This window comes from Hypanus sabinus, unplaced genomic scaffold (assembly GCF_030144855.1).
Source record: "Hypanus sabinus isolate sHypSab1 unplaced genomic scaffold, sHypSab1.hap1 scaffold_221, whole genome shotgun sequence".
In the NCBI taxonomy this organism is placed as follows: domain Eukaryota; kingdom Metazoa; phylum Chordata; class Chondrichthyes; order Myliobatiformes; family Dasyatidae; genus Hypanus; species Hypanus sabinus.
In genome coordinates this window covers 272915-294069 of record NW_026780320.1, presented here as the reverse complement: position 1 = coordinate 294069, position 21155 = coordinate 272915, and positions in this window count along the sequence as shown.

Here is a 21155-nt window from a genome sequence, read left to right as displayed (position 1 = left end):
TGTTTATACCAGTCCCACCTCTCTCAGAACTGGTTCTAATGCCCCAGAAATTTGAATCCCTCCCAATTGCACCATTTTTGAAGCCCCGTATTCAGGAATACAGGAAGTTGCAGGTATAGAGAAACACTGACTTCTAGCAGCATCACAGGCAAGCACATCCAGATAGTACACGAACATAAATTATACAAAATCTCTGTCAGTAACACACAAAATATCTTTTTTTATGTCGTCAGCAATATATAGATTTTTGTGACGTGGCCAATTTATAAATATACAATCTGTGTCGATAACAAACTTACAAATGTTGAATTTGGTCCGTCAGTCAAATTGTTGACACAGATTGGGAACAACTGGACTGTAAGCAGCTGTCCCTACAACACCGACTGGGAGGTCCTGCAGGCCCAAGGTCAGACTGGTTATTCCTTCTCTTCAAACACACAGACAACAGGAACAGGAGCAGGTCACTCAGCCGCTCCAGCCCGTCCTGTCATTCAATAAGACCCATAGGCCTGTCCATCCTTGAACCCACAACACCACTCACATCCTTACTTTGCCTGGACCATTGGCCCCACGGACAGGTCAGCAGTCTGCCAGTGTTTGCCCCCCCCCAGTATGGTGAATCCGTCTGCTCACCACCACCATGGGATCGGACATTTCTACAGATGAGTCCCTCCTATCCCCACCGAGACAAACATCCTCTGCAGCACAACTAACACCATCTTTATCCTTTCACTAAAATCTTTCCCCCCCACTTCTTTAGGCGGGATCTCTGCCTCGCCGGGAAGCAGGCATCAAACCGATCGACAAGCGGTGTCCTCCTGCCTCTCAGCCATACATCAGACACCGGCTGCAGAAGATGGTTCACAAACGCCCCCAACTTCCCTCGGAAGGAAATGGAGATAAATAAAAAGGGGGATATTAACTTTGAGGTTTGTTCCACTTTGACGGAGAGTTTGGAATGGGAGTGGGAGACCGGTCTGTGGTGGTACCACCCTCTCGACTGGCCCGCCTCCGCTATTGGGTGTAACCAGTAATTGACATCTCTTTAAATCAATGAGAATAACGTAGTTTGTATATGCTGTGTTGACAGCGCCGGTGGGTGTGGGATGACGTGATTGGTACCTCAGCCGTTAACACATCTCAATGCGAGCCGGGCAACGTTGCTGAGTAAACTCGGCCTTTTATCCTTGGAGCGACGGAGGATAAGAGGCGAACTGATAGAGCTGTATAAGATAATGACAGGCAATGATCGTGTTGATAGTCAGAGGCTTTTCCCCAGCACTCAAATGGCTACAATGAGAGGGCATAATTTTACGGTGCTTGGAAGTCGGTACAGAGAAGATGTCAGGGGTAAGTTTTTTACGCATAGAATGGTGAGTGACTGGAATGTGCTACCGGTGACGGTGGTGGAGCCGGATACGATAGGGTTGTTTCAGAGATTCCTGGATAGGTTCATGGAGCTCAGAAAAATAGCGGGCTATGAGCAAAGCAAGGTAGCTCTAAGGTAAGGACACGTTTAGCACAGCTTTGTGGGCCGAAGGGCCTATATTGTGCTCTAGGCTTTCTAAGTTTCTATTAGTGTGACGTAAAGTACCGCACACGTCTCGACAGATCCTGGTGTGGGAGAGCACTTGTATTTTAAAACACACGAATGGCCGTTTGTTCTGGTTTCAGAGCGACAGCAAAATCAATCCCGGGATTCGCCCGGCTGTGCCATTGTTGGAGTGGGTAACACCCTATTTGTCTATAGTTAGGTCACAAAGTGCAGACTGATTTGGGATAACTATCGAGGCTGATCTGGTTTCGAGTAGAATAATCAATGCAGAGATTCGCTGTTCAGTATCTTGAAACAAAAACATCTGTTTTACAAATGTAAACCAGAATTGCCAGCGGGGTCCACACACAGTGTATTAGTCAATAGAAAACCACTCGTCCCTGCAGTCATTGTCTCCTGGTAAACTCAACACCCTGACAATGTTGACCATGGGTATCCTTCCTCCAAAAGCCAGGGGATCACTCAGAGAGCTGGTCGCTGAGAGGAATTATGTTTGTTAATTGTTAAAATTCACCCAGAGTCAGATGGATGGAGTTGATGGGGAGATCGGGAGTGTCGCACAGAAAGGGCCGGACTGCTGAGCCCTCTGCATTGTCCATCCGTCTGCCGACAAATGATGGCTCCGCGGGGATCTCCGGCCAGTCGTGGCCATCCGAGGTCCCCTAACCTCTAATGTTGCCGTGGGTTCTGTGTTGGGGTCGTGGAAAGACACACGTTGTCTGCAGCAGGATTAACGTGGAATCGGGAGCTTGCCTCTCGGTCCAACACCGTGATGTCCAGCTCACAGAGTTACTCATAAATTCCATCCCCTGACGTAGCTGGGGCACATACTTAAAACACAAAGTTGGATTTAAATCGTTCATCTATTTAATGCTTGTTTTCAGCTCACCATATAAATAAAACAATATCTCTCTTCGAATGCAGTCATTATACCAGGTTACAGTATTTAAATTGTCAGAGCTTTTCCAGTCAATATACCAATATCGTACGCATAACTGGACCACACATCCCTCAAAGCTGATGCTGCAGATAATGGAATAACGGCTGATCTGATCTGAAATTTCATTCCGTTTTCCCCCATGTCCATCCCTGTAACCTACTGTTCATCAAGAATCTCGGCCTTCAACAGAATCACATGCTTTGCTTCCACTGGCCAATGAGGAGAAGAGTTCAGAACACCCTCAATCAATCAACACGTGAACAATAGATGTATCCGTCTGAAATTAGAAATTCTGAAAAGGGAACAGGTGTTTGCTGTACAGATCCCGCACCTTCGCTTTGAAGCAGGTGGCCATTGTTCTACAGCTGTTCTTAATCTTTACTAACCCTGTGGAAAATGTCAATCGTGCAAACAGGTAACATAGAAAACCTGCAGCACAATACAGGTCCTTCGGTAAACAACGTTGTGCCGAATATATCCCTATCTTAGAAATTACCAGGGTTACACATAGACCTCTATTTTTCTAAAAACATCTTAAAACAGCCCAGCGTATCCGCCTCCGCCACCGTTGCCGGCAGCCCATTTCACGCACTCACCACTTTCTGCGTAAGAAGAACTTACTCCTGACATCTGCTCTGTACCTACTCTCCAGCACCATAAACTTGTGCCCTCTCGGGGCAGCCATTCAGCCCTGGGGAAAAAGCCTCTGACTATCCACATGATCAATGCCTCTCATCAACTTATGCACCTCTATCAGGTCAACTCTTATCCTCCGTCGCACCAAGGAGGAAAGACCGAGTTCACTCAAACTGTTTTCATAAGGCATGCTCCCCAAACCAGGCAACATCCTTGAATATCTCCTCTTCACCTTTCCTATGGTTTCCATATCCTTCCTGTTGTAAGACGACCGGAACTGAGCACAGGGTCCTATATAGCTGCAACATTACCTCTTGGCTCCTAAATTCGTTTCCACGATTGATGAAGGCCAATACACCGTATGCCTTCTTAAGCACAGAGTCAACCTGCGCAGCTGCTCTGAGCGTTTTTTGGACTCGGACCACAGATCCCCCTGATTCTCTACGCTGCGAGGAATCTTGCCATTAATACTATAGTCAGCTATCATATTTGACCTACCAAAATGAACTACTTCACGCTTATCTGGGTTGAACACCAAATGCCACTTCTCAACCCAGTTTTGCATCCTATCAAAGTCCCGCTGTAACCTCTGACAGACCACTACGCTATTCACAACACCGCCAACATTTGTGTCATCAGCAAACTTACTAACCCATCCCTCCAATTCCTCTTCCAGGTCAATTATAAAAATCACGAAGAGTAAGAGTCCCAGAACAGATCCCTGAGGCACACCATTGGTCATGCAGAATATGACCCGGCTACAAACAGTCTTTGCCTTCTGTGATCAAGCCAGTTCTGGATCCCCAAGGCAATGTCCCCTTGTATCCCATGCCTCCTTACTTTCTCAATAAGCCTTGTACGGCGTAACTTATCAAATGCCCTGCTGAAATCCATATACGCTACATCTACTGTTCTTCCTTCATCAATGTGTTTAGTCACATCCTCAAATAATTCTAACAGTAAGAACACAAAAAGCACAGCCGCGAGAAGTGACTGAAAAACAAAATATCTCCTGGATCTCTGATTCAATGCAGAGACAACTGGTTGTTTGGAAATAAAGATCCGAAATAAATATCAGAAGCTGAATTATTCTCAGCTCAATTCCCAAGGTTTTCTGAGAGTGTGGATACTGTGTGTCGTTTCTGACAAATAGCCTCGCCCACTGCCCCACACGGATCTCACGTAGCCATGGCAACACACAGAGTGCTGGGAGAACTCAGCAGGTTAGGCAGCACTTAAGGATGGGTGTAAACAGTCGACGTTGCGGACTGAGTCCCTTCATCAGGACTGAAATAGAAAGGGGAGGAGGGCAGATGATTGACTGATCTGGAAGGTGCGGGTTGTTGTTCTGTGAGACTCGGTGCTCAGGGTCTGCGTGCGAGCTGTCAGAACATTCCTCAGAACAGGGAGCGGCCGCTCCGCTGAAATGAAATCCAAACCGGTTCGACAAAACACTGTCATTCAAGTGTGAAGAAAGTTTAATATCGTATTTAACCCTTTCTGCTACAGGGAAGAGCAGTAGAACCAAAGGCACAATGTGAAGAACATTACTGGGATCTCGAACGTCGACTGTACTCTTCTCCATAGACGCTGCCCGGCCTGCAGAGTTCCTCCAGCATTTTGTGTCTGTTGCTCGGATTTCCAGCATTTTCCGTTTTCTCTTGTTTCAGAGAGATCGGCGACAGGGTCACTGCCCCGCGGGATATTTCACATGTTACTACCAGTGGGAAAGATTATTTTCTGCTCGCACTCAGTAGCAACCACTCTCGTTTCTCTTAATCCATTTGGACAATAATTGACTCGTTAATATGAACATGTCAGGACTCCCTTCTCAATTCTCTCCCAATCCTGACCCAAAGCTGAGCCTCGCTGTAAACGCTGAATAATTGTACAGAATCATAGACAATACTTACCTCTGATATTGTAACCGGACGGTATTCAGTGTGGTCCCGGGAAATCACTGTCTGACATCCCTGGTGAGCGACAATGCTCCTGCACCTGCTTTCTGTCCGGATTTCCGTGTAGTTCTCTTCTTTTTCTTTCATCGCAACCAGTGGGGCGGAGTTTCTATGTTTAACTCAGCGAGCCCCGGACTGCGGATTTGATCCAGCCCGGGTTCTGGGAGAATCTGAGCTCCGCCCCGTTTGTAAACTGGACTGCCTGGAGTAGGTAGAGTTTCAGTTCAAACGTCCCTTACCTGTTCAGGTACAGGGAGCTGTCTTTCTTCTGAAATTAAACCAAACACGTTCGGCTATATGTATTCACACTCAACTGGAATAAATCTGGTCAAAAATAGTCAGGAAGGAAAAGTTAATCTCCAGAAATTTTGATCAAACAAGAACACACGAGGGGATGTTGGGCCTCCTAACGAGTATCAGAAATATAAGACCATAAGACATAGTAGAATTAGGCCCTTCAGTCCATCAAGTCTGCTCCGCCATTTACTCATGTCTGATCCTTTTTTTACCCCTCCTCAATCCCACTCCCTGGCCTGCTCCTCATAACTTTTGATAGGTGGACTGGTCCCCAGAGCTTTATGGGGTTTACTCCATTTCACTGAAGGAGGTAAGAGATGAGATTGCTGGGCTCTTGCTCAGTATCTTTCTGTCCTCTCCAGCCACCGGCGAGGTCCCGGAGAACAGGCAAGCCGATAATTTTGCAACGCTCTTTATGAAAGGGGTAAGGAGAAGTCCTGGGAACTGTAGACCGATGGGTCTCACGTCAGGTGGAGTGAAGTTGCTGAAGGACATTATTCGGGTTAGGATTTTTGAGCATTGGGAAACCATGGCCTAAGTACGGAGAGCCATTTTGGCTATGTGTTTATTAGTTCGAGTCTTACCAAATTAAGCGTTTTGGCAAGACAATGAGAAAGATTGATGAGGGTGAGACACTGAATGTTGTCTACATGGATATTAGTAAGCCATTTGACAGTCCCTCGTGAGAGGCTAATCCAGAAGAGGAGGGTGCACGGGATCCGCATCAAGTTCGCTGTTTGAATTCAGAACTGGTTTGCGCATGGACGACAGGTGGTAGCGGCTGAAGAGACTGATTCGAGCTGGTGGTCTGTAATTAGTGGAGATCCGCATTTGAGATCTTTTTTTCTTTTTCTGCTGTATATAGGCGATCTGCATCGATTAGTACATTTGTGGATCATACTAAGGCGGGTGGAATTGTCGATCGTGTAGAAGACTGGCAATAAATACAATGTGATGCAGAACAGACGCAGATGTGGCTGAGCAATTGCAGATGGAGTTTAACCCAGATAAATATGAGGTGTTGCACGTCGGTAGGGCAAAATGCAAGGAAATAGTACACTGTCAGAATCAAGATCCTTAACAGTGTTGCTGTGCAGAGAGATCTGTGATCCAAATTCATAACTCAATGAAAGTGGCTACACTGGTCGATCAGGTGGTTAAGAAGGCTTATGGAATGCTTGCCTATATCAGTCGAGGCCTTGAGCTGAAAAGGTCGGACATTATATTGCAAATTTATAAAACTCTAGTGAGTCCGCATCTGGAGAACTGCGACATTTCTGGTCGCTCCACTATAGAAAGGATGTCGAGGCTTGGAGAGGGTGCAGAAGAGGCTTCCAAGGATGCTGCCCTGTACAGAGGGCATGAGTTATCATGAGAAGCTGGATAAATGGGCTGTTCACTGGAGCAACAAAGTCAAGCAGAGATCTCATAGAGGGTTAAAATATTACGAGAGGCTTAAATACCAGAGTGCATGCATTGAAGGCAGGAGAAGGCAGCTTCAAAGGGGATGTGAGGGGTAAGCTTCTTTATTCAGAGTCGTGTTCAGAGAATGTTCTGCCTGGTTTGGAGGGAGAGGCAGAGATATTAGAGGTTTTTAAGAGACGTTTGGATAGGCACATTGATGTAAGGAAGTGGGGATATGGACATGGTGTTGGTGGGAGGGATTAGTGTCGGTGTGCTTTGATTTGCCTCTGAGGTGCTTCGGCACTACATTGTGGGTCACATGGTCTGTTCCTGTGCTGTACTGTTCTGTGTTCTCTCCAGTCTGTCCTGACTGAGCAATGACGTGACATTTTCCCTGACTAGTAACGCCGCAACCCCCCTTTAATCCCGCCCAGATTCTTGCATCTAAAACAACGGAACCCCGAAATTCTGAGCCGCCAGGCCTGCCGTCCTGTAAACAGGTCTAATGGCTACAGTAGCTGATCTGCCTGTCCTTCAGTGATTATTACACTGAATTATTAGTCTTAACACCATCGGGACATTATCATATCATACGTAAACTTTTGATTCCTCACTCTCTCCCCACTCCGTAATCTCTCCCCTATACCCCTATTACACCTCTCTCTCTCTTATCCCACTCACACACTCTCTACCTCTCTCACTCACTCTCTCACCATCCTTTAAACCCTTTCCCTCACAATCTCCTCCGCTAACTCACCCTCACTCCCCTCTCTGTCTTCCGCTCTCCCTCTCCTCACCTCTTCTTCTCTCCTCTCTGTCCATCTCTTTCCCTAGCTCTCTCTCGCTCCTCCTTCTCTCTTCCTCTACCTGCCCCAAACAGTGAAACACATCTTCAGCTTTCCCCTCTCCAACTTCCACACCCACATCCTGCCCTTCTCCTGCCCTGCTCACCCCCTGACCATCCACATCAGCGTGTCCCTTCTCCTCTCTCTCAGCTGTGCACCAAATCCATTTACAAGTTTTCTGGTAACTCCAACTGGGACTGAACCAGATTCCAGATACTTGATAATGTTCTTTATATTGCGGAATCTCGAGGTTGGGAATGCCAAGGGTTGATTTATTTAAAGGCATCATGAAAAATAGTTTTTAAAACAGCAGCAGATTATGTGAGTCTCAGGTGAACATAAAATACTGTAAACTCGCAGAAAACGGGGCAGCAACTGTAACTGGTAACGTGGCGCGTTCACGACTGTAGGCAATTTACTATAAATCACGTTGCAGTTTTTAATCGTATTATTCTGCAGCATAAATTGTTAAATACAATATTGAAGTGACTTTTTTCACACCCGCATGAGGGTGAATTGTCAAACTGGTCCGATTTGATTTCAACAGAAAGGCCGCTCCCTGTTCTGAAGAATGCGCCCGGGCAGGAAGCTGCTTTCACACAGACCCTGAACTCAGAGTCAAACAGAACAACAACTCGCATCTTCCAAATCAATGATCTGACCTCTTCCTCATTCCTTTCCAATTCCACTGAGGGGTCTTGGTGCGAAACATCGATTAATGATTCAGTTCCACAGATGCTGCCAGACCTGCTGAGATCCTGCAGCAACTTCAGTGTTACCATGGTTACGAAAAATCGGCGAGTGGAAGCGTGTGGGCCAGTGGGCGAGGCAGTGAGAAACTACTTAAAAATACATCCATGCTGTTGGATACTTATTTGGGGGGCGAGATTAGTTGTGAATAATTCAACTTCTGATATTTATTTTGGACCACCATTGAATCAGCCCCTGGTCTGGATTACGGATCGGATATCAAGAAGTAATATAGTCACAGATAATTACTGCACAAAAATAGACCCTTCGGCAGAGGAATTTAAACTGACTAATCTCGTTGGCCTGCGCTGGGGCAATAGTCCATCATACCCCGACCATCCGAAATATTAACCTCATCGACCTGCGCTGGGGCCATAGCCCACAATACCCCTACCATCAAAATGATTAATCCCATCGACACGCGCCGGGGCCATAGCCCACCAGACCCCTGCCATCCAAATGATTGATCTCATCGACCCCCGCCGGGTCCATATCACACTATACCCCTACCATCCAAATGATTAATCTCATCGACCCGTGCCGGGTCCATATCAGACCACACCCCTACCATAAACGATCAGTTAAACAGTGAGACCGTGTCCGCATGCACTACATTTTCTGGCCGCTCATTCCATGACTCTTTGAGTGAAGAAGTTTCCGCTCAACTTCCTCTTAAACTTTTCATCTTTCACCCTTCCCCCATGCCCTCTGGTTGCTGTCCCACTCACCCTGAGTGAAAAAATCTTGCATGCACTTACCCTACCCATATGCCTCATGATCTTGTATACCTCGATCAAATCTCCTCTCAATCTTCCAACCTTATAAACCTCTCCTTATAACTCAAGTCATCCAGACCCGGCAACACCCTTCTACAATTTTTCAGTATCCTACAACCCTATTCACATCTTTACTGCAGGTCGGTGACCAATCCTTCACACTGTACTCCAAAGTTTTACACAAGTTCAACATGACATCCCATCTCCTGTACTCAATGCATAGATTTATGAAGACGAATGTTTGATAATATTTTCTTTACGACCCTATCTAACTGTCACGTTACTTTCAATGAATTATGGATCTGTCACCCCAGATCCCTTCGTTCTTCCACACTCCTCAGTACCCTACCGTTCACTGCTAAAGTCGTACCCTGGCTGTTCCTACCGAAGTGTAACACCTCGCACTTGTCCGCCTTAAATTACCTTCGACGTTTTTTAGACCCACTTTTGCAACTGGTCCATTTCCCGCTGAGAGTCATGATAACCTTCCTCGCTATCCACTACACCCCTAATCTTGGCGTTCTCTACAAATTTGCTGATCCAGTTAACGGCATTATCATGTAGATTGTTGTTGTCGATGACAAAGAACAACCGAGCCAGCGCTGATCTCTGCAGCATTTCACTAGTCACCGGGCTCCAGCCAGAGAGATAACAATCTACTTTCTGGTTTCACCCACCAGGACAATGTCTTATCCAGTGTATTGAATGCCGAGTGTCTGAACCTTCTTGACTATCCTCCCATGCCAGACCTTGGAATTCCCTTCTAATGTCCATGAAGACTATATCCACTGACTTGTCTTCATCAACTTTCGTGGTAACATCCTCAAAAATATCTATAAGATTGCTGAGACAAGACCAACTACGTACGACGCCATGCTGACTATCCATAATCAGTCAATGTCTATCAAATAATTCATATATCCTATCCCTTAGAATAGCTTCCTATATCTTTCACACTACTGATATCAGACTTACCTGCCTATTACATTCTCACAGAGTGTTAGACCCTTTCTGAAACAGAGGAATAGCATTGGCAAGGAATAGCCCTGAACCACCCCACCCGTTGTTTAGGGTGATTTAATTATCTATTCCAGGCCCCTTGTAATTTCTGTCCTTGTCTCCCACATCCCGAGGAGGGGCCTTGTCAGTCCTGGGGGATTTATCCTCCCCAATTTGCTTGAAGACAACAAACACCTCCTGTCTAATCCACAGAGGATCAAGCACGTCAGTACTTATACAGACTCTCTATCCATCTCCCAAGTAAATTCAGATGCAGAAAATCCATCTCTTCCATCTCGTCATCTCCCCCATCTCCTTTGGCTCCATTTATGGATTAGAGTTCTGATTTTTCAGAGGAACTGTATTGTCCCTTGCAATCTTTTTATTACAGTGAGCGAGGCAGTGAGAATCTACTTCAAAACACATCCATGCTGTTGGATTTTTTTTTGGGGGGAGTATTATCTGTGAATAATTCAACTTCTGATATTTATTTTGGACCATCATTTAATCAGCCCGTTGTCTGTATTATGGATCGGAGATCGAGGAGTAATGGAGACATAGTTAATTACAGCACAGGAACAGGTCCTTCGGTGAGGAATTTAAACTGCCTAATCTCATTGGCCTGCGCTGAGGCAATAGTCCTTCATACCCCTACCATCCAAATGATTAATCACATCGACCTGCGCCGGGGCCATAAACCACCATACCCCTACCATCCAAATGATTAATCTCATTGACCCGCGCCGGGGCCATAGTCCACCATACCCCTACCATCCAAATGATTAATCACATCGACCTGCGCCGGGGCCATAACCCACCATACCCCAGCCATCCAAACGATCAGTTAAACAGTGACATACTGCTTTCATGCACTACTCTTGCTGGCCGCTCATTCCACGACCCTCTGAGTGAAGAAGTTTCCACTCATGCTCCTCTTAAACTTTTCATCTTTCACTCTTCACCCATGACCTTTGGTTGTAGTCCCACTCACCATCAGTGGAAAAATATTGCTTACACTTACCCTATCTGTCTCAAAATCTACAATTTTTCAGTATCCTACAACCTTATTGACATCTTTACTGCAGGTCGGTGACCAATCCTTCACACTGTACTCCAAAGTCTTATACAAGTTCAACATAACATCCCATCTCCTGTACTCAATACATAGATTTATGAAGACGAATGTTTGATAATGTTTTCTTTACGACCCTATCTAACTGTCACGTTACTTCCAATGAATTACGGACCTGTCACCCCAGATCCCTTCGTTCTTCCACTCTCCTCAGTACCCTATCGTTCACTGTTTCAGTCCTACCCTGGCTGTTCCTACCGAAGTGTAACACCTCGCACTTGTCAGCGTTAAATTGCCTTTGACGTTTTTAAGCCCATTTTTGCAGCTAGTCCAATTCCCTCTGCAAGTCATGATAGCCTTCCTCGCTATCAACCATACCCCTAATCTTAGCGTTCTCTGCAAATTCTCTGATCCAGTTGACCACATTATCATGTAGATTGTTGTTTTAGATGACAAAGAACAACGGAGCCAGCACTGATCTCTGCAGCATTTCACTAGTCACAGGCCTCCAGTCAGAGAGGTATCTATCTACTGATACTTTCTGGTTTCACCCACTATGACAATGTCTTATCCAGTTTATTGAAAGCCGAGTGTCTGAACCTTCCTGACTATCCTCCTATGCCAGACCTTGGCAATTCCCTTCTGAAGACCATGAAGACTATATCCACTGCCTTGTCTTCATCAACTTTCGTGGTAACACCAGCAAAAATATCTATAAGGTTGCTGAGAAAAGACCAACCACGTTCGACTCCATGTTGATTATCCATAATCAGTCAATGTCTGTCAGATAATTTATATATTGTATCCCTTAGAATAGCTCCCAATATCTTTCCCACTGTTGATATCAGACTCACCTGCCTAAAACATTCTCACAGACTTGTTGACCCTTTCTGAAACAGAGTATCCTCTCTAATCCACAGAGGATCCAGGACCTCAGTACGTATACAGACTCTGTATCCATCTCCTCAGTAAGTTCAGGTGCAGAATATCCAACTCCTCCATCTTGTCATCTCCACGTCTCCTTTGGCTCTATATATGGTTTGCTGTTCTGATCTTTCAGAGGACCAATGTTATTCCTTGCAATCCTTTTGTTCTAATCTGTATAACCCGTTAGTACCGGCCTTCACCCAGAGCATTAATTTAGCACTCTTGATTTATTTCTACGTGTTACCTTGCACTTCGTATATTCAATGATTACCGACTTGCCTTTACCTACAATGGAACTCCTTTTATCTCTTAACCAGAGCCTCAACATTTCTCAACAAAACAAGGATCACTAAACCAGTTATCCTTGCCTTTTATTCTGACAGGCACATACTGACTTCATACTCTCAAAATTTCACCTAGGAAGGTCTCCCGATTATTAGAAAGCCTTTGCCAGAAAACAGCCTGTCCCATTCCATAGTGGCCAGTTCATTTCTGATACTATCAAAATTGTCCTTTCCAAATTGTAATCTCAACCCATGCAGATAACCCTTTTCATATTTCCTTTGAGTCTGGTGGTATTGTGATCGTGAGATGCAAAGATTAACCCTCCACACCCCTCTGACCTTTCCGCCCACCTCACTCATTCTTCTCTCCTGTGCTTCCCGGTCTCTCGTCCATCTTACTCACTATACTTTTCTCCCACCCCTCCCACTCGCCTGCTCGTGCACACCCCTTCCTCTCTCTCAATCAACCCTCCTCGCACCCCTCTGCATCATCGTCACTCCCATTCTGCTGAACCCTCACCACTCTCCCCTTCTCCCCTTTTCCCCACCTTTCTCTCCTATCCTATTCCCCCTTCCTTACACGTAACTCACCCTCTCTCAAACTCTCTTCTCCCCCAGCCGCGTTTGCTACACCTCTCACTTACCCTCTCCCGTTGCCTCACACCCTTTATCTCAAACTCTCCCTCTATCTCCGCCCTCTATCTATCCCTTCCGTTCTCTCCCCTTTTCCTCCAGCGGTTCCAGTCCCCTTTCTCTGTCGTCCCCCTCTCTCTCGCCCTCTCCATGTCTCCTATCTCTTTAACTCTCTCCCACTCTTCCTGCTCCTGACGCAATTTCATCTTCCTCCTCTCCAACTTTCACACACTTATCCTGCCCCTCCTCCGCCTGTTCACCCTTTCAACCCGCACTCTCCATCGGGCTGTCCCTCCCCCTCACCCTCGCGGTTACAGGAAACATTTAATTACTGGCAGCCGTAACTGGGAACATAGCCAAGTTAATGTTGTGGTTAAGATTGCCACGGACTGATTCTTTGAAGGAATCCTGAAAATACTTGTACAGTAATTGCAGCTGATGCGAGTCCTCGGGGAATATAAAATGTTGGAAACTCGCAGCCCTGTAACGGGTATTGTTGCGGGTTCGAGACCCTAGGTAAATTTCTTAAATACACATTAATGGTTCTATCAGTCTTCCCCGCAGCAGAAATGGTCAAATACATTATAAAAGTGAATGATTTCACACCTGAATGACAGTGAATTGTCGAACCGGTCGGATTTGATTCCAGCAGAAAGGCCGTTCCCTGTTCCGAGGAATGTGGGGTCCAGCTGATGCTTTCACAGAGACCCTGAGCTCCGAGTTTCACAGAACAACCACCCGCATCCATGGACTGACCTCTTTACCCTTCCTTTCCAGTTCCACTGAAGGGTCTTGGCCCGAAAGCTCGACTTATTTCTCCATTCCAAAGAAGTTACCGGTCCTGCTGGGTTCCTCCAGCATTTTGTGTGTTACCATGGTTACGAAAGATCAGCGCGCGGGGCAGAGAGAAGAGCAGCTTGAAAAGTCTTCAGAACATATCCTCCTTGTTAGAATATTCTTGGGGAATTAAGCTGTGAAAAAGTAAAGTTCTGATAATTATTTCTGATCTCTGGTTAGTTAACCCGTTCTCTGTTATGAATCAGAGATCAAGGTGACATAGAAACTTACAACACAAAAACAGGCCTTTCGGCTGAGCCATTTAAACTGCCTAATCCCTTCGTGCTGTACCGGGGCCAAAGCCCTTCACACCCCTCCCATTCAAACTGTCTCTTAACGGTTGAAATCGAACCTGCTTGTAACATGTGTAGACAGCAGCATGTTCCACACTCTCTGGACCTTCTGAGTGAAGATGAGTCCCCTCATGATCCCCTGAAACTTTTCATCTTCAACCCTTCACCCATGACCTCTGGTTGTAGCTCCACCCAACCTCAGTGGAAATCGACTGATTGTGTTTACCCTCTCAATCCCCCTCATGATTTTCTCTACCTCTGTTATACCTCCTCTCGATCCTCTTCGTTCAAAGGTATAAAGTTCGAACCTACTTGATCTTTCCTTACAAACTCATTTTTCTAAAATTTGTTCTTTTATTATATTTAAAAATATTTTAAAATAATGCAGGTGACTCGAGTTTGGAGTAAAAATAAAGTGTTGGACACTCGCTGCGAACGGGGTAGAGTGACTGGTAAAGTTGCGAGTTGAAGACCCCAGATAGTTTTCTTTGAATCACGTTAAAGATCCTATCACTCTTTTTCTGCAGCAGAAATGGTTAAATACAATATTAAAGTGACTTTGTTCACACCTCAGTGAGAGTGAATCGTCGAACCGGTAGGATCTAATTTCAGCAGAAAGGCCGCTCCTTATCCTGAGGAACGTGGGCGGACAGGCCGCTGCTGTCACACAGACCTGAGCCCCGAGTCTGTCAGAACAACAACCCGAACCTTCCGAATCAATCAGTAATCCGGCCTCCTCCCAGACTGGCGAGAGGGAGCGTTTGGTTCGTGGGCGGGGCAGCTTTAACTACCTGAAAACATATCCTCGAATATCCGCGAAGATACTTGGTGAATTTAGGAGTGAATAATACAACTTCTGATATTTACTTCCGATCTTTGTGTAATCAACCCGTGGACTGTTGTGAATCAGCCACCAAGGAGCCACAGAGTCACAGAGTTAACGTTTCAGGGAGAAGTACTGCACAGGAACAGGCCTATTTAAACTGCCTTCTCCCACCAATCTGCACAGGAGCGGTATCTACCATAGCCCTACCTTCTAAACTATCTCTTAAACGTTGAAATCCAGTTCGCATGCGCCACTGGTGCTGGTAGCTCGTTCCACGCTCTCAAACCTGCTGAGTGAAGAGGTTTTACCTCATGTCCCTCTTCACCTTTCCCCCTTCACCGGTTCTGGGAAGCACCGGTTGTGGTCCTACCAACATTAGTGGAGAAGCCTGCTTGCATTTACCTTATCTATATCTTTCATAAAGTTGTATACCACTATGAAATCTCCTCTCAATCTTCTATGTTCTAAAGAACCAGTTTTAGTCTATTCAATCTTTCCTTATTACTCACGTTTTCCAGACCCGGCCAAATCCTTGTAAACTTCCTCTGCCTTCTTTCCACCTGACTCACGTTTTCCCTGCGGGGAGCTGGCCAAAGCTGCGCTCAACCCTTCAGATTATACACCGACAGTGTCCTGTACAACTTCAGCTTACCATCCCGTCCCGTGTACTCGGTACTTTGGCCTATGTACCGGCAGCTTGCTTCTGATCTGTGACGTCATTTTGCCAGCTGGCCCACGTTCCGCTGCAAGCCGCTGTCGTATTCCCGCCGCCGAACGCACTTCTACGTCTGGCGTCATCCGAAAATGTCCTGATGCGTTTAACCACATTATCATTCAGATCGTTAATATCGATGAAAACAGCAGAGGACGGTCCCTAGTTTATCCCCGTAATCAAGGCAGCAAACACTCCTCTGTAATTTTCATAGTCCATGGACTTGATGCCGTTTTGCCTTACCTCTGTAGACTCTCTCTCCGTCTCCCAAGTAAATACAGATGCACGTTGAATGCATCTCTCTGGCCGCACACACGGTTTACCATTCTGTCCTCCCAGAGGACCAAGTCAGTCTCTTGCAATCCCGTAGCTCTTAGCATATCAGCAGCACCCCGAGGATCTCCTTCAAATTGTCTGCTACGGCATCATCGTGCCTTCTTTTGACTCTTCTGCTTTCTGTCGTAAGAGTAATCTTGCATTTCTTACGGTGATTATGCATCTCGTTGCACGAGGGTTTCTCCATCTCCGAGCCTCTGACACCCTGTCCCTTGTCAGCACACCGGAGTCTCCTCCGCCCTCTGCTGGTGACTAAAACGTGTCCGGCGGTTAATCCATTCGTCAGGAGAACCAACAGGAATGGGATTACAGGGGTGAAGATGCAATTAAATAAGTTCATTGGAATCGCGAAAGATAAGGACAAATAATATACAGAAGGCAAACAAAGAAATGGAGTAAATATCATTGTACAATACTTTCAGAAAAGAAAATACCGGTAACCGTTTCTTAACCAGCTGACCACTGTCACAGTCCACAGAACCATGAAAGCCCCGGCACCAGGTTCAGTAAAAAATTCTGTCACTTCTGTTAAGAGAACTAAGTTGTTCCATAGTCCAATCAGATTAAATCTTCGCCACACAATCTCCCTCCTTATGGACTTGCACCTATTTGTTTACATGCTAATTACCTGCTCTGTTAATGTTACACTTTATTATTGTTATTTATTTATCTTGTTTTAACCAATAACGGACAAGATTCGGCTGTTATTAACTGACTACGCATTGGATAAAACCTGATAACGTCCACGCTTGAAATTCAGCATATACAAGGCACGAGGGTGAGGCCGGGGGAAATATAGCTGGAAAAGACAAATAAAAGTGAAACAACTGTGAAAACACCTCTTCCCTTAACCATCAGCAGGGCCTTCAAATAGCCGTGCCGTGTGAGACACTCCGTCACATGCAAATCCCGAGACATCCTGCCCTTGGAGTTCACTTCAGGCCACGTTGAGGCAAAAAAAAATCCTAAAGCAACTGCAATTTATATTCTGGATTGGCATTCTCATATCCACAGCACGAACATCGAATTTGCAACCCGTTCATACTGAGATTGCAAGGTGCTTCTGGAATCCTTAATATAGTCACAGCGATACCCGGGAAAACAGTTCGCGTCCGGTTTTCATCTGCGAATTAGCTAGCAGTGAATAACTCTGATTAAAATCACTGATGATTAGGCAATTTCGTAAGTGGTGAGGGAAAAGTGGTCAAATACAAATACAAACACCGCCGAACATAAATTCCATTAAATATCAGAATCAGAATCCGGTTTATTAACACCGGCATGTGTCGTGAAATTTGATAACTTAGAAGCAGCAGTTCAATGCAATAGATAATATAGAAGAAAAAGTGAAATAAAATTCAATAAATAAATCACTTACAGTATATGGGTATTGAATAGATAAATAAGTGCAAAAATAGAAATAATATATATTTTTTTAAAATGAGATAGTTTCATTGGGTTTAATTTCCATCTCGGATCCCACGGCAGGGTGGTAGACGTGTCTGTAATAGTGATCCATTGAAACTGGCGACAGCAAAGGACTCTGGGAATGCTTAGTGTGGAGAACCGCAGGATGTGCGTGGAACAGACGTCACAGAAGGAGTATCAGAGTCGGAGCGTGAAGAGGGTATAGACATACCCAGACATGATCGTTTTGAGGGATAGCGAGCATGCTGGTAGGGTAGTACTTTTGCTCCAGGTGGGAATCCTGGGAATCTTCCAGTGGCCCCTATGGCTATATCTCCGCCAGGTGCACCGAGATGCAGCTCCTGAGAGACCCTGTTGGGGATGATGACTACAGTTTACTTAAAAGAGGAAACAGGAGATGGAGAATAGCTACAGGGAATTAGTCACCCCGAGGCCGCAGGAGTTAGATAAGTGGGTGATGGTTAGGGGACAGAGGGAAACAGCTCACATAGTCGAGAGCTCCCTTGTGATCATCCCCCTCCGTTATCTCGTTTTGGATGCAGTTGAGGGGGATGACCTAACAAAGGACGGCGATCCGGTCTCTGGCACTGAGTCTGGTTCCGTGGAGCAGAAGGGAAAGAGGAAAATGAGGAATGCGGCATTCATAGCGGATCTGTAGTGAGGGGAACAGACAGGAGGTTCTGTCAGCCTGATTAGAGAGACCCGCATAGTGTGCTGCCTCCCAGGTGCCAGGTACGGGATGTCTCGGATCGGTTGCAGAGTATTCTAAAGGGAGAGAGTGAACAGCCAGAATTCTTGGTACACGCTGGTACTAATGACATACTCTAGGTAGAAATAGGGAGGAGGTCCTGACGAAAGAATTCAAGGAATTGGGTAGGAAGTGGAAAACCTCGAGTCTGCTGCCTGGTCCTCGTGCTAACGAGCGCAAGAATAGCACGATCGGGCATATTAATGAGTAGCTGAGACTGGTGTAGGGGGCAGGTCTTCGAGTTCCTGGATCATTAGGACATCTTCAAGGGGAGGTACAACCTGTACGAAAAGAACCCAAAGGGGTCCAATAGCCTAGCGGTCACAATTAGTAGAGACGTAAGGGAGGGTTTCAGTTAATTGGCAGGTAGATGGTAACAGGAGTGATCTGCATTAGGAAGGGGAAAACAGAAATAAATCACAGATAGCGTGCAACAGAAATGATAGAAAGGAAAGACAGCAGATGAGGCATAATCACAGCCAGTGCGTTGAGTTATAGGGCGATGGAGTCGTGGTGCAGTTGAAACAGAAAGCAACAAATAATAGACCGAAAGTGTTGCAGTTGAATACACGCAGAATAAGAAATAAAACGGATGATATTTAAATTCAACTACATATTGGCAAGTACGTCGTTGTGGCCATCTCTGAAACTTGTAAAAAAGATGGCTGCCATTGGGAGATGAAAGTCCCAGGATATACGATATCGGCAAGATAGGTTAGTAGGCAGAATGTTTGGTGTGGCTCTGTGTATACGAAAGGAATGACACATGATCAGAAGATTTAGAATCTTAATGGGTTGAGTTAAGAAATGGCAATGGTAAAAGTACCCTGATGGCAGTTCCATACAGGCCTCCAAACAGCAGCCGGGATGTGGAATACAACTTACAGCAGGAGATAAAAAAGGCGAGTCAGAAGGGCAATGTCATGATAATCGTTGGGGATTTTAACATGAAAGTGATGTGGAAAAACCAGGCCATCACTGGACCTCAGGAGAGAGAAACTAAAGAATGTCTAAGAGATGGCTCTTTAGAACAGCTTGTTGTTGGACCCAAAACAGGCTCGGCTGTGCTGGATTGGGTGTTGTGCAATGATGGGGAGGTGATAAAAGAGCTTAAGGTTAAGGAACCATTAGGGCACAGTGAGCACAGTAAGATCGAGTTCACTTTGAAATTTGAGAAGCAGAAACTAAATGCCGATGTGTCGGTACTTCAGAGGAATAAATGAAATTTCAATGGCATGAGAGGGGAACTGGGCGAGATGGACTGGAAAGGGACACTAGCAGGAAGGACAGCAGTGGAGATTCCGCGAAAAATGAGGAAAGTGTAAGTCAGATATATTCGAAATAAGAAATTTTCGAATGGAAGAAGGACACTATCGTGGCTGACAAGTAAATTCAGAGATAAAACAAAAGCAAAAGAGAAGGCATACAAGGAAGCCAAATCCAGTGGAAGATAGTCAATTGGGAACCTTTAAAACTTGTAGAAGGAAACCAAAAATGTCGTCAGGAAGGAAAAGATGAATTATGAAAAGAAGCTGGTGACTAATATCAAAGAAAAGAAGAAAACGTTTTTAACTATATAAAGAGGAAAAGTGAATAGAGGGTAGAGAGAGGACTAATAGAACATGACACTCGAGGTATTGTGACGAGAGACGGAGAGATGGCAAAGGAACTGAATGCGAATTTTGTATCAGTCTTCACAATGGAAGCTCTTACGACTTTCTACCTCACTGTTAACAGCGTTGCCAATTCAGTGCACCTACAAAACAATTGTCATTGTTGGTACAAATGTCATGAATGCAAATAATCTGTCAGTTTAAGCAGTCACACCAATTTGAGGGCGATTGAATTATTTGCTTCATATCGGTACAAACATTGCGTGTACCTGGTTTACCACGTGATGATCTGCAATCAATGTTATGCTGACACAAAATATTGGAGGAATTCACCAGGTCAGGCAGCATGCATCAAAATGAATAAACAGTTGACTTTTCGGGCTGCGACCCAGTTTCGGGATGGAGTAAAAAGGGGGAAGATGTCAAAATAAGAACGTTGGGAGTAGCTGGAGAGAAAACAAGCCAGAAGCTGATAGGGGAAGCCAGTTGCGTTGGATAGGGAGCGAAATGTGGCTGGGGCTGATAATGGGAAAAAGCAAAGAGCTGGAGAAGAAGGAATCCGATAGGACAGAGTGGATCACGGGAGAAAGGGAAGTAGCGGGGGACCGGAGAGAGGTGACTGGCAGGTGAGGAGAAGAGCAGGAGGCCATAGTGGTGAAATGAAAAGGGACGGGGGAGAGGGTAAACACAGGAAGTTTCGAATATCTGTGTTTATGTCATAAGATTGGAGGTTCCACAGAGAGAATATATTTGCAGGTTACTCCTATAACCTGAGGGTGGGCTCGTGTGGCATGGGCCGACATTTCGGACTGGGAATGGGTATTAGAATTGAAATGGTTGGCCAATGGGAAATTTGGCTTTTTGTTGTTGGAGCTGAGGTGCTCGACGAAGAGTTAATTAATTTCAAGAAGGCATCACTGCATGAAACTTCGACCTTTTATTCATCTCCATAGATGCTGCCTTATCTGTTGAGTTCTTCCAGTTTTTGTACGTGTTATGATTATTGTGATTAACAGTTTGCGTGCGTTCCCTGCCTCGTAAGCCTGGATGCGATATCAGCTTATGGCCGTTCACTATATTACAGGAACGCACAAACAACATATTCTTTTGTATATTTCCATTGTAACATCTATAACGGAGACAACTTCCAGAGTGGAACAGAGCAACCCAGTGTTAGTATCGAATTGGTCTATGATGACAAAGTCTATGGAGTCTGGGAATGGACAAGATCAACAATGAGAATCATGAAGCAGAGAGGCGAGCCTGAGAGTGTCTCACAACAACAT